The sequence below is a fragment of the Bombus affinis genome, chromosome 2 (assembly GCF_024516045.1).
Source record: "Bombus affinis isolate iyBomAffi1 chromosome 2, iyBomAffi1.2, whole genome shotgun sequence".
Lineage (NCBI taxonomy): Eukaryota > Metazoa > Arthropoda > Insecta > Hymenoptera > Apidae > Bombus > Bombus affinis.
The window spans coordinates 8050831-8066229 of NC_066345.1; the positions used below are offsets into that span (position 1 = coordinate 8050831).

At 35.0% G+C, this 15399-nt stretch overlaps 1 protein-coding gene across 3 annotated transcripts in view; it reads right to left on the reverse strand.

Moving 5' to 3' along the window:
- The window catches only part of LOC126923125 (homeobox protein dve-1), a 58429-nt gene that overhangs the window by 12283 nt on the left and 30747 nt on the right, over positions 1-15399 (reverse strand). The window lies entirely within an intron of this gene.

Below are 15399 nucleotides of genomic sequence, written 5' to 3' on the forward strand. Positions count from 1 at the left end.
GTTTAGTATTTGACGTAATATGATAAATATAAATAATAATTCTAATAGCAGTAATAATAAAAGTAACCTGCTTTAGAAAAAATTAAGTACCTATATAAGTTGTTATCCGTTTTTGACTAATGTTAATTAAATTAAGTGTACAGTTTTATTATCAAAGAAACACGATAATTCGTGTTAATAATAATTCACAGAGTAAAAATTTAATTAATTACAATATTTGTATATATTTTAAGATAACTCGTAGTGTTGTATTATGATAATCTATAAGTTTGTATAATTCGACAATTAGACCAATTAGGCCGATTCGAACGTAATACGAAGTCAGAGTATTTCGACAAAAGTTTTCAATCGTTCAAAATGGAGAACAGGGCTTCTTGAACAATCAAGCTAGTTCCGGTTCTATACATTCGACCGACAATAGGCACACGCTTTCGCATTTCAGGATTTGAATTCGAGGGTCCAGATGATTCGTGAAGCTGAAGATCGCTGAGAGAAGTCTAACTCTCGTGCTAAGCATATGCAGATCCACTCGTCTATCCCGAGACAATAAGAGCTGGGCGATGGCACAATAGCTGCGATCCTTGTGTAACCCTGACTTAAGTCCCAGAGTCTATCCCACTTCAGGTTATAATCCCAGACTTCTACGAAACTGAGGAAATGGAGAACGAGAGGAAACAACGAAAGAAGGAGAAGGAAGGAAACTTGGTTTTGCCGATTTCATTCAGAGAACAACGAAATACTTATTAATCAAAATACCGGCGGTATCTCTCTACTGAAAATGAAACGATAACTGCAAGTAGTTGTTCATCCCGGAAATACATGTTGTGTCACGGTTTATATCGTACTTTTAATTATCTAGGATATATATGTGGTGTTTTTAATTTTAATTTTCCATGGAATAGATGCCAATTATTCGTTATACGAATACACAATCAGTAAGGAGTTAAGTAATTGAGAAATCGATTCTGCCATTTTCTCAATTTTTGATGTTATAAGGGCAAATTATTTTGCTACGATATACGAGCATAAGAAAAATAGATAGTCGTATTAAATAGGTACTTAAATAATTCTATGTAAATATAACCAATAAATCTTCATAAAGTTGTCTATATATTAAACGATAAAATTTCTGTAATGTCATGAATACACAAGCAGAAAGAAGGATAATTTCTACATTGTACTCTACTAAATATTTTTATCATCTAATTACTAATTTCCTTTGTTTCCGCGTTTCAATTATACGAATTAAATATGAAATATCGAAGTTTACCACGAACTATTTTCAATATGCATGATTTCTTCGTTATGAACGTGTTGATCGACTTACATATTAAATCATAAACTGATATAGGATGTTCTCAATACTCGGTGATGTAAGGTGCTAAGTCTACCAGTAAGATGACCAACAAAGGATTTACTGCCGGTGGCATGATATTAGGTATTAATGCCCTAAACTTCCATCTAATACGCTGGTTGCTATAGGGTCTACCCCTAGGATGCATAAGACAGGTCGTACCTAGGAAGACCGAAAGCTGACCAGTGGCCACCTTAATCCAGGGACGTATAGTTTTCATTAAGGTGCCCTGCCCTAGCGTCGTCTCTGTATGGGGATCAGCTGGTTTAAGGTAGGCATATACTCCGCAGATTTGACCACGACCGGCCGTATTATGCGGTCTGTTTATTAGCAAGCTTTCTTGATACGCAGATCCGCTGTTGTAATCTACTGCTTTGATATTTATTTCGTCAATTTTTAATATCACAAAATGTATCGTGTTCATATTATTTTTCTTATTCTTTCCGTTATAAAATATCCATAAGAACGTGTTCGGTTTTTAAATAAATATTACTGGAATGAAGATCACATATAGTCAATAAAATAACATCTCTATAATAGGTAATAAAACTTAGAAAGAAAAATTTAGAAGTTCGATTTAGGTGACATTAAATTAAAGAAATGCAAGTATGGCAAAATATATTGTTAATATCCGTTACGATGTTAATGTTCATTGTGCTTGAAATTTCGCTGAAAATATCAGTAACGTAGCTTTCCATATATTTTTTGTATTCAATACATGAGAGAGAAAGAAAGAAGGAGAAAAAGTGTCAACCACTCATCCGCAAAATCTTTAATCTCTGCAGCGGCAAAGACATTTCTCATTTCTGGTGCAGACCCTATCGGGCTTCCGGTTATCTCCCCGTTTGCGCTGTGAAGGAAACACGACGGAAGCGTCAGGACGGTTCGTCTTTGACAGTTCTCGCTACAAGATAAGATTCATCCCAAAGACAACCCTTGAAGAAACGAAACAACTTTTCTCTTGATAGATTTCTCTCGTTTACGAAAGTTGCTATATTTTCAAATCGATCAACGAACGACTTAATCTATCATATTTGTGTTTGATATCTATTCTACACGTATATTGTATATATTTTAATGATCTTTTGAAGCGTAAATCGTCTTTCTTGCGAAATTTGAGAGATCAAAATTAAATTTCGGACGTGTCTTTTCAGAATACGTTTGTAAGAAATATTCAACGGAAAAGTTAAAAATAATATCCAGTTACAAGCTAAAACTTAATAATCCTACGTAACTGCAAATGAGTACTGTAGTAAAATACCGTCTTTTAAATTTTGAAATACTCGCATATAAATTTTAGCAAGTAATTATTTATAGTGCATAACGTTTGTATTATATGAATCTAATATTCGTAAATTCGCGTAGAAAATAAATAAAATTGTATTAAAAGATTATCATTTAATTTAAATCATCTTGTATCGAATAACTATTGTTTATAAGAAAAAAAACTTGACGGCATGACTGTCATTAAGATAAAATGTATTACAGAAAATGAAATTGTACAGTATATATGTACAAGAAAATATATGAGCGATCCGATAAATATTTGAATATACCTTGTAAATGTAATTCACATAGCTAACGTTTAACGAAGTTCTACACGATAAATTAACAGACTGGTTCTTGCACCCATTGCCAAGTCGGCGGTGCAGATACAAGATAAAAAGTTGGAACATATTTTTCGACACCCCGTGATCACCCATTCCACGCTACCGTGATAATGGATTCTTTAGGTGCACACGGAGCTGCCAGGGGAATGAGACGAAAAATCTTTACTGAATATTTCTTCTATATCTTCGACCCCTGTTCCTTCTTAGGGGATGATTATTTATAATATCAGATTGGTGAGACCGTTTTTAAATCACTGTCGAAAGATCCTCAGGATCATTTAGATACATCGATAGAGAAAAGAAAATTCCTTGCCTCGTTGCAGAGAAATTTTGGTTAAGTAATTTACGGTGAAAAACGAAATTTTTTTTTCATTGTTTATATACACACGCATATGTATAATACACATACGTATACATACACATAATTCTATTATATATTCAATTCTATATTTATATTTATATCCATGAAATCTGCAAATTACAGAGTGGAGATGGATTGAGATTAACTACTATATTTGTGCATTTACATTTCGTTTTAATATAAATCAGTTCGTTTATACTGCAAATAATTCGTTGGAAATACATATTACGTGTAATTGAATGATTTTTGTAACGGTATTATAGAAATCAAAATATTATGTTTGTTCGAACATTTGATAAATACTACCAACAATTTGCATTCTTTGTTCCAAGAACAGAAATCCGCACCAAATCTAATGTTCTACATCCGGAAGAGCAGAGCTATGCAGATGACTCGTAGTACGGCCAAGTCTTCGATCCTAAGGTTTCCCCTTCGTCTTGGTGACTTGGTAATCCAAGACGATTTTGTCTAATCTCTCAAAATCGAATCAAGCTGTGCCCCGAAGCCTCGACTAAAGAATAGGGATATTAGAATCCATGTTTGACAGTAAAAATTTAAACGAAAACAATTCACAGGTAAATGAAAAATCATAAGTCTACTGTTAACATATAAAATAAAAGACAATATCGCGAAGGTATTTGTAAATGTTTTTCTACATGTACGAAGAGAGTATCTTCTATTACTAGAATAACCTAGGCCAATGTAGGAGACATAATATTCGTGCACGAACAAACGTCTAAATTATTCAATGTTCGTTTATCTTTTCGATTGCAAATAAATCTGAATCTATAAAAATATTGGAGGCAAACACGTGATGGAATTTGCGATCTATGGAAGTCTGCCACTTCCGTTCTTGAAACTTAACCTAAGCGCGTACATTAGAAGGAAAGTGTGGGCGTTTTTGGTATCTGAAGCTGATCCGGCGGATGCCGGCCTTTACAGATAAGCGACCAACTCTTTCGAACTCTTTATCTACACCCGTCCTCTTTCGAAGTCTTTCCCTTTCGCGTTTATTCAATCTTCCGTGTCGTGTTTTCAATTTTATCCCAACGTACCATATTGTTTGCAGCATGATTCAACATTTGTAATGCCAATTTTCATGCTCTATCTGATTAATTTAGAAAATATCGATACAGTGTAACATTCGGTTCGCAATAGCAATGCAACGCAATTTAGTACTACAGATCATGCGTTTCCATTATGGATTAAGCGTTGCGAAAAATATTCGATCAAGAAGATTCTTCGTAATGTTCGCGACATAAAAAATCAGAAGTTGATATCGCTTGGTCGTGCTCCATTTGCGTGCATGCAAAGGCTGTGTCCGTGAGTTCGCGTGCGATTTAAGCTCCACAGCACCGCTAAGCTCGCGTTGGGGAGAAAGCACCAGATAAGATGTAATGAGATAACCTCACGGCTAGTGTGGCTTATAAGATCACCAGCCACGCGACGAAACCTTCTAAATCTAAGTGTTAGCTGATTCTTAGAGACAGGATCACGCACCGTGCTGAAAAACACATCTCAATACCGTACTCGATTGAAAAGTGCGCAAAATAGCAGATCCTAACGAAATGGTATTTCATTCCCTTCTTGATTTCATAGACACTTTTTATTTCTTGTCTTTTCATGACTTTTTATCTCAGTTAATTAGTGTACTAGATGTAGAAGACGAAAAAATAAGAGAGACGAATGTAATAAGTTTATATGTTGTACGTAAAATTTAAAAATAATTTCCAATTTGCTTTAAATTCTTTTATGAAAATAATGCAGGGATGAGAAGAATAAATCGCATCAAAAGTTTGAAAACTTGAAAGAAAAGTGTGTGACTGGCAAGGATGCAGAGTTAATACGTCTCCTTAATCTTTTATTTCGAACCATTTTTGATATAACAACGTGATCTTCCCCCTCTCTCTCTTTCTACCGGATTCATTAGTTGTGTCGTGCAAATATTAATCTCTTTGTATTTCGCTGAACCTCGATCCGAACCTCCGAAGCGCGTTTTACTCGATAGTCGAGATCATTCTCTCAACGTATGCGTCGCCGTTGAATGAAAGCAAGGGTGAAAACTTGCCCTAAGACGCTTAGAGAGTAAGCTCTTATACAAGACAGAGAATAAGAGAAGGGCGTTGTTCGCTCGTACTCCGCTACCGTTTCCCTGTATGTATATCCGTTTCTATGTATATAGGTGTTTTGCATATGCGTGTATCTATATGCGGAATATGCGTGTGTACGCGCGCTTACACGCACACACATTACGAGCGAAGAGTTTGTTTTCCAACATCTGCACAGGTTCGTACGATTTCGCGTCGCTCGTCGCGGTAACTGACATTTGTGTGCACGCACTATACTCGAAAGATTAAAATTACTTTGGTAAACTGCGTCGAACGAAGGAAAAGGAAGGAAACTTCGTAAGATACTAGAAGGGGACGGGGGGCGGGCGGGGACAGGATTCTCGAAGAGGGAGAACGTCTCGTAAATTTCTCGACTAAGGAGCTTAATTTGGATTTTCGGTAACGAGTTATTGTAAGCGCCAACTCATTGGGGGATGATTTAAGTGGCACCAAGGACAGGTTCCGGTCGTCTATTACCGATAGGCGATGGACGGATTATTCGTTGGATTTTCAAGAACAATATCGTGAAACTTCTTATCGGTACCAGTCTGTCGCTTTCGAAAGTCTTGCAGCGTATCAGAGAAGACAGCTAACATGAGATTCGGTTTATTTGTTTAATTTGAGCCTGAGATATCGGGGTGGAAGCTGATGGATGGATTTTTCCCTAGTTATGCAATGTTAACCAATATTGTCTAGAAATAAGAATATGCTCTTTGCGGAAAAACCGCGATGTCTGTCTGACGCATAAATTTAATTGATTTCTTTTAAACAAGTAATGATTTCGCTTCGATTCTGGGCACAGTAAACGTAGTGGCGTAAACGACGTTAAATACTATATGTTAATTTAACGAGTTATATCAGGATGTTTTTGCGCAGGGTTTATAGTGCTAGATTAAGAAACAGAGATATGTATGTATGAAATGTATATACCGCAGCAAACATACCATGTTTATGTTCAATTCAATATGTGAAAAACATTCGAGGAATGAATTGTTGTACCGTTGTACTGTATTGTACCGGATAGTACTTTTAAGTAGGCTAGCAAAACAAATGATACTATCTTATTCGCTCTAAGGATAACTACACATAGGTTGACATTTCTCGATTCTGTATATATTCCTTCACGTAAAGTACGAAATACAAAGTTTGTTACCTGAATCGAACATATCGTTTGTATGAATTTGTTTCATCGCTTTTGAGCATGAATTAATTTTTGCGCTATCTTTCGCGCAAAAATTAATACGTTATACGCTAAATATTATATTCTTGTCACGTTTCTAAAGAATATAGGTCATCCTAAGCATCTGCAATATTTTCGTTATTGTTCGACTGTATGGAAACAATTTGCAAAGTTTAACGATTCAATAAGCAATAGCTTCGTCTCTCAAGATTTTAAGTTGCGAAATTTCAGGCTCTCGACATTGATTTAACACTTTCGCTACCGCCGTTTAAGGCAAAAGTCGCTGTTCGCAGCTCGAGTTTCCAATTTTCAGCATCTTGCATAATATGTCATATATTTTTACGTATATATGTAATAATAAAAAATATGATAGGTAGACGATCCAAGGAGCTTTTAGAATGCGTCATGTATGTGTGATTATAGGACTGTAATGAGCAACTAGTGCGTCACATACGCGTTTTAGCGAGAGGATAAACAAGATAACATATCCAAAAAAATTTTATTGTTGCATAAAATTTATCAATTGTACATACAACGGAGACCTGTATGACGCGAGCGATACGTTCCGCGTATATGTATATTTTATTTAAAATACCATAAAAAGTGATCACTGTTCGTTTTTACACACTTTGAAGAAACAAATCAAATGCTGTTCCTTACTTATAAATAGTCGTATGATTCTCGATAAATTCACAGGTGGTTGGGACACATACGCATCAGTTCTTTCCTTGTACGATAATAAATTAAATTTTATTTCCAAGTATCATATCCTACAGAATAAAAATCGTTTACAAAATTGTGTACAATTATACAGTTACAATTTATTAATTTACTGAGTTATCGATTTATTTATTTATACAAGTTAATGGAATTCACTTTTTCATGTACGTACAAACAATGTAAATGAAACAATGTGCCGTTAAAAATTAGTCGAAGCTCAATATATCACACAAGTGTAATTTCATTATTTCCTATGAGTAATGTTCTTATGTGTCGTTGAATTGTCTCGTTTCAAAGAATGTAAAAATTTAAAATTTCAAACTCTCAAAAGTCGTCAAAAAATAAGTCGTTAAAAGTTCGGAAATTGGAATGTTGACAATCATTCTCGCTTAACGTGGGATTCCTTGCAAGTGCCTAACGTATGTCGCTGAACTGTTTTCGGTTAAAGCCAGTGTTTACATCGCAGGAATTTCCTGTAAGTGTCAGACGTTTATATGTCAATGCATCGATAAAGTGTGCTTCTAAACGATTTTCAGCTATCGTATTTGCGTCAGATGTATACAATTGGAAAATTGTAGGAAGCCCGCCTTTCTCGAAATATCTGTTCCTACTAGATAGAGACATTTAGTCACAGTGTTAAAAGTTAAAAATTAATATAACTTATATGGAACTGTATGTAAAATTTCTGAAATAAATGAAGGATGAAATATATTTGACAAATAGAATTTTTATTTTATATTCAAAACAATTGAGGAAGAAAAAAGGAAGGAAATTCGAAAATTAAAAAACGTATTATAGAAAACCTAGGCTTCCTTTACAGTGAAAGATGAAAAAGAGGGGAAAGAAAATTTTATAAGAGGAAAAGTAGAAAATATTCTTTTCACCTGTACAAGTCACTTTGTTTGGGAAATTATTTCACAAAGTCTTCCTTATAAGAAAGGAATTCTCGTAAAGAAGTTATCAGATGATTCGCAATTGAGAAAAATTCAATTATTGTTTAGACATTTTGTCAAAATTCATTAAATATGAATACAAATCTCACGGAGAGAATTATCAAGAAATATTTTCCGACGCAATTACCGAGCTTAAATGCGTTACAGTATTAGAATGCGAATGTCTAATTATTCAAATTGCCATTTATAATTGTACAAGATATGCAGTGCATCCTTAATGTCGTACAACCTTCAAGATATATCCTATTTTCTAGAGATATATGTACCTTACGAAGAAAGTTATAAGAAGAAAGTTATCAAAGATTATTTAAAAGAAAGAAGCGCTAAACGGTATGAAATGATTCAGCCTGTGGCTGACAACCTGATTTAGAAACGGGATGGAGTCCTCCACGAAATCCTCAGAAGGAAGAGAGCTGATCCTTCCGGCGACCGGAGAGTCCTGCAGAATGACGTAGTAATCCCACGGGAGAGCCTCGGCCTTAGCCTTAGCTTAAGCCATAAGGGTTTGCATACACGCGCAGAGAGAGAGACCGGCACAAATCAGGATACACACACAAGCAAACGTACTGTATACAGTGGCTTGCACGCGTCCTTAAAATACGGATATACGCGCAACACGAATGCTCCTAATCCACGAGGGTTTCAGCAAAACCTGAACCCGCCATCGGCCGAGGAACACTTTGGATTTAGCTATTCCACTTGCTCGGACGATCTAAAATATTTAGGGAGATCGATGAGAGCTGCGTGCGTTCTGAAGTAACATCAAAGACGATCGGATATGCAAAGGAACTGAGCAAGATTCCTTCTCGACTTGCCATGGAAAAATAAACGTTTCAAAGAGCTTATAGCTTCCCGGAGGACCGACGAGTTTCATTTTGCTAATGATGTTTTAAACCTATATCTTTCAATTTCTTTGAGTCTCGTTTCTTTCCATTTCGTAGAATATTAAAAAATTTTAACATTGTGTTTAATTGCAAACAGTAAACATTTATGGAGAATTTTTCAATTTAATATATTACGTATTACTAACGTATTACGTATTACGTATTACGTAATATTTCACGTTACCATCGACGTAATATCGACTATATTACATCATATGTATAATTTACATATCTTATTGCCACGTTTCTGCTACATTTCTGTGGCTAATCGCTCTTCTTTCGCACAACTGGAAATACCACGCAGGAAGGGTTATAATTGAAACACAACAGTTTCGCCGGTTCTTTTGAACAATGGAGGCATTTTATGCGACATTGTGCTAAGGCACGTAATCTTCGGGGGTTTCTCGGGAAGTGACGCTGGTCGGAGCAAGCTAAGGTCGGTAAGAGAGAGGGGTCGAAGAAGACGGCAGCCACGAGCATCGAATCGGTGATGGAAGGGTGAAGACTGGAGGAGGGTAAAAGGGGAGGGTTAAAGGGCTCCTTAGCGGAGATCTTAGGCAAATCCAGCGTGAAATCGCATCAGAACATCCCCTTGCCAAAACCACCACTTACTCGTACCATCCTTGCTTGATATCAGTGGTATCCGCCTAAGAAAATTTTTATTGCTATTTTTTCTTCGTCCCTCTAGAAAAAACTACGTTTATGCACTGCTTAAATATTATATAACGTCATGAACGTTAGGGTAACTTAGGCTAAAAGAATCATCGCTATTACAAATACTTTGTGATATTTATTTGTGTTGAATTTCCGCCTACTATGATGGATATACTTTTTTTACATATGCATTTAATTAATTGCCATACGCGTATACCTATTACATATATGCCGATTATACACGTATAATTGTTAATATAATATAATTGATTCTTAATATAAGTTTTTATATTCGATTTTAACTTCAAAAATATAACATAACAATATAACTGCACATCATCAATTGTCGTTATCTGATAGAATTCCCAGCAGAGAATAACGGATAATAAAGTCTCACCTCTGTTTTGAATCGTCACGGTGCTACAGGTAAATGTGACTTTTGACGAGCTGACAACCATAAGGCTACAATTACTCAAGACTTTAGCCAGCGCACTATCTCCGGCACTCGCATTCTTCCTTTTCTCTTCCACGTTCTTGCCACGGGACCTTTGTCGGAGCTCGCTTCTCTTAATCAAACCACGGAGAGAAAAGACATTAAAAGCCGCGGAGAGACCCCGTATCTCGCCTCGAAATAAAGTTCTAGTCAACCAGGGAAGATAAGGCTCCCCCTCGACGCTGCTCTCTTTCTTCTACTCTTATAGGATCGCTGTCTAAACGCACTCTATTATTACAATACACTCAGCCAAGCTCAACAGAGTCGCGTGTGATTTCTTCTTCCACGGAAGATTATGTCGTATCCTATGAAAATGTTCCCCTCTCATTAGATAACACCTTAATGATCGAAGGTTTAATGCATTCCCTACTGCGTAGAAATATTATTCTTTTCTTTTTTTCAAGCTTCTCTAATTAAAAAATTTTGATCTTTAGGAATCAAATTCTCTTACGAATAAACACTGCCTTTATTTATTTTATCGTTATTCGGGTATGTTAGGATTAAGTTTTACTACTTAAATCTATGCCAAATACTGAAGCGTACACTGCAATCACTCATAATCAAACTTTATTGTTGTGCTTATTACTTCCAAAGATAGAGCTTGAAAACATAAGACTTTCGAATATCAACGTAAATAATATTTTCACAAGACAGTAAGAGAAATTTTTGAGAAAATAATTTTCTACTGTAAAACGACATATGATTAAACACGAACTATTAATTATTCTATTCATATTATCTGTTCTTAACACGACTACGATTCTAATAAAGTTGATTACTTCAATCATAGTTCAAAACATTTACATGAAATTTATTTATTCCCTCTTATGAATTCGCATTGCTAGTTTCAGCATAATATGTATCAAATTGAAATGTAACTGAAGTTACCGAAAAATGTGCATAATCTCTAACATGTAATCTATAGAGTATCTCAAAGGAAAATAACCTAATACATATTTCTTTAATATAGATTCTGAAATGAACCACTATATAAATATCATAACGAATACTATACTTTTTGATGTTTCATGCCTTTTTGTCTCGCACGCGCATTCTATCTGGCTCTTTCGCCTTTGAATTCCCCATAAATGCATAAACATCCACAGTCTATCAATTACATATTTTATCTCTCTCTCGGTGAACAGCAGAAGCTCGATAAATTCGAAACTCTTCTTTCTGTAACATGTATTACAGCAACGAGCTGTATGCAGCGCATAGTTATTTGTTTCGTGGTCTTAAACCTGCAAGAATATTTGCGAAGAAAAACTTATCACTTACGAGAAGCCTAATACGCAAGTCTATTGGTCGGGAAATCACTTGAACGGATCGAATCGCGCGGTCACCGACGCGTCGTTCTGGTAAGCCGCGCTTTCGCGAGCATCGTCTTCGACGCGAACAGGAACTCGAACTAGATCTCTGCGTGAATACATCCAGGTGAATACATAATGTGTAATCCTCGGGGTATGCGGACTCGGCGTCTTAAGCTAATCTTGTTAGGCGTTCTAAGCCTTCGGCTGACCCTGCGGAGCGGACTTTTAATCCCTTAACACGGCTACGCGCACGAAGATTTTGCATAAGAAAGAAATAGGATTGCCCTGCCCCTGTTCGAAGGTGACGAGCCGTTTTCCGTCTTCTTTCGCACACTGCCAATGCGTTTCTTAAAGAATCGAAGTTCCGTGTTGCATACGTTCAGATCAGAAACCTTTTCATTCGAAAAAGTAGCAGATGCCAAGGGCCTCTCTTTATTTTATACGATCTTCTTTTGCGTCACTTTAGAAGTGTTAGCTTAGAAAATTCATGGAAGTGTAACTTCTTTTTTACTACAACGGAACAGCTGGCAACATGCTATGTTTAATTTTATGTCAGACGCAAGATAATCGTTTGGTTACATTCGTGTAATCGTGTACGTTACCGTGCATAAATTATGTCAGCATCTGATGCAATTTGATATAAAAGATTCGTATCCTTGTTACATTTTCTGAATTATAGTATAAAAGTATTTCATAACTAGGGTTAAATGAAACACTGGTAATCTTAAGCTGAAATAAGTAATATACCAACATATTACGTTACTCTAGCTTTATATTTATTTGCAAGAAATGGCTGATTCTTTATAAAATCTATATGCTCTTGTAGAACGTAGGTATATGGAAACACGTGTTTTAATCGCTGCAATTGTAAAACCTTAACGTTGAATAAACTCAGTTTAGATCCACTTAAACTCACTAGATCCAGGTATCTTTGTAGAACTAATTTTTATCCAACTCCAACTATTGTTCTTTTATTTATGTATCGATATTTACTAACTGTACGCAATTGAACGAGATTCAAAATCATGGCTCAAAATTAGGTTAGTGTGGTTTTATTTAAAAAGTATATTTTATCTATTTATTATACAATATAAATAATATGAAAATGTCCAAATATGTATACACGATAGATTAACATCGAGGAACAGATTATTGATTCAATTCAATGGATAAGTAATTGCATCAGTTCGCCGATATTTTGAGTATATTACATAATTGACGATTGCCGAAACAGCGATTCCTTGTTTCTTATCCTGGAAAAATTTCAAAATCGGTATGATGTTTAGTTGATTCGATAGATGTAATATCAGAAGTTCTAGAAACGTTTAAAGCACAGAGTGGACCACATTGTCTTCATTATAATTTATCATGTAGTTAGTGAATGGATCAAAATTTCAACATAATATGACTGAATCTCACGACTTTTTATCTTTGCATAACATGTGCCGAGGAAATTAATCGATTTTGGTACGAAAATATCTTCATATACCTCGCTCCACATTTAATACAATTTAATCGTGGATTTGTTAAATTTCATATAAAGGATCGAGATTCCCTCTTTCATTTTCAATTATGATACGCCAATAAATTTTACCATGAAAAAACTTGAATAATTCAAATATCGAATAGTAATTATTCGATGTAAAATAATAAACTTCACGTGTACTTCATATCCGTCTGTACTAATTAGTTCAAATGTTTTGCAATAATTCCTGGTGTCAGCACTACAATATCAATAACAGAATTCGAAACTTTATAATTACATAGCACACTTCTGATAATACGAAGTAAGACAAATTACTTTTCGCACAAACGGAAATGCTTGTACATATTTTTATAACATACAATACAAATTTAACAATTTTATAATATACAAATATTTAACATACAATTTGGTAATTGTGTTTCAAAACCTATAAGATTGAACCTGAAGCTCTGGACTCTGCAATTCACATAATCTATGTTTATAGCTTTCAAATTTTGTTTTATTTGCTTGTCGATATGCTATTTATTTTATCTTGTTAGTACGTTATTATATCAATAGTAAACGTTTTATCTATGAGAATAATTATCCCCCAAGTTTCAAATTAAATTAAAAACTTGTAATCGATATTAAGAATCGCTTCCCTTACTGGTGTACAAAATTTTGGCTGCAGGGGTTTAATCACGTTTGAAAATTAAATAGTTAAACATAAATATCTAAATTCGGACGATGTGAATGTGAAAATAATTATGATATCAGCTTTCGAGTGGAGAAACTCTTTATAATTCGTCGCGGATCCAGTATACAGTTTGTTTGTCCATGCGCGTTGCAACATAAGGAAAAAGCAATTAACAAATCCTATTAAAAATAAAGTCAGAAGACGTTGTCGGCGGAGACTTGATGTTGTCTTATATCTATATTTATAAGAGTCTTAGAATATTAAGGCTCCAGAAGAGACTATTATGATTATACAATGAGAGCGAATTCGTAATTCAACGACACATCCTTTCTGTTTTCTATCCTGCTTCAGGCTATTCTTAAGGTTCTTAAGACGACTTCAAAAGAAAATTACCGTTATTGAAATTTAGTCGCCTTAAAATTTATTTCTATTAATATAAAAGTTTCATATTTTCCTTGATCTATTTATATATGTAATAAGATATTTGTTTCTGTTATAATATCCCTTCAAATCCAAGATCGATACGGTTAAAACATATTTGCATTTATCATCATGTAATGTATTACATTATAATAACACAGTAATATTCTTGTGTTAAAAACTATAAGTTTTACTTTCTTTATCCTTTCTAACAAGGTAGTAATATTTTTTTTAAATTGGAGAGCAAACAAAGATGCAAATGAAAATATGTCGCTTGAGTGAATAATTTGTGGAAACATCTAATACATACCAACATCCTGTATTAAATATTCATATTTTACTTAAATTGGATAAATATGTGTTATGTAAATATTGAAAAATTATTGAACAATAAATATTGAAACATTAAATAAAGATCTCGTATGCTAATGCCTTTTTTAACGGACCTTATATTCTATATACAATCTTCTAGTGGTAAAAGAGGAAGAAACACGGTAAAAATTTATTTAATATCTAATATATCCCTTATAATGATTACTGGCATCGCATAAAACACGTGTAAAGTATCTTACAAATATTACTCAAATTAAAATGTTAATGTTAAATGCATACCTTACGCTAGACTTGTACAAAAGTTAATATGTAATAATTTATAGTCCCACATGTGCTAGAATGGCTGAGGTAAATTCGGGGTATTTGCCTTGCTCCAAAAGATTTTTTTTAACTTGGAATCTAATCGAATAGACGCCCGGGAATAAACATTTAAAGCGTGATTACGGAAAGGGCCGGAGGCACCCATCGATGACATCACCTGCCCCATCGTGAGCCTGAAAGAGGAGAAAGATAAATCGAAAACAGGATGCAGAGGCGTGGATTTTCGCAGAGGCCGACGTGGTGGCATGCACACACAAACTCGTATCCACCAGTACATTGGAAAACGTAGTTGGAGATACAGTGGAAAGAGAAAGAGCGAAGATGAGGGGATCAGTGTATACCTACACGCGTCATGGTACACACGAGAGTTAATGCCACTCACACACCGTTGCCACCTTCGAGGATTATCCTACGGGGATATTTTTGATCGTGCAATAATCCCTAATACGATTTACACAGCTCGTGCTCGCAGGGACGCACACATTATTCGCTGACGCCCATAACCATTCGCGACATTGCACCTGACTGTCGCCAGG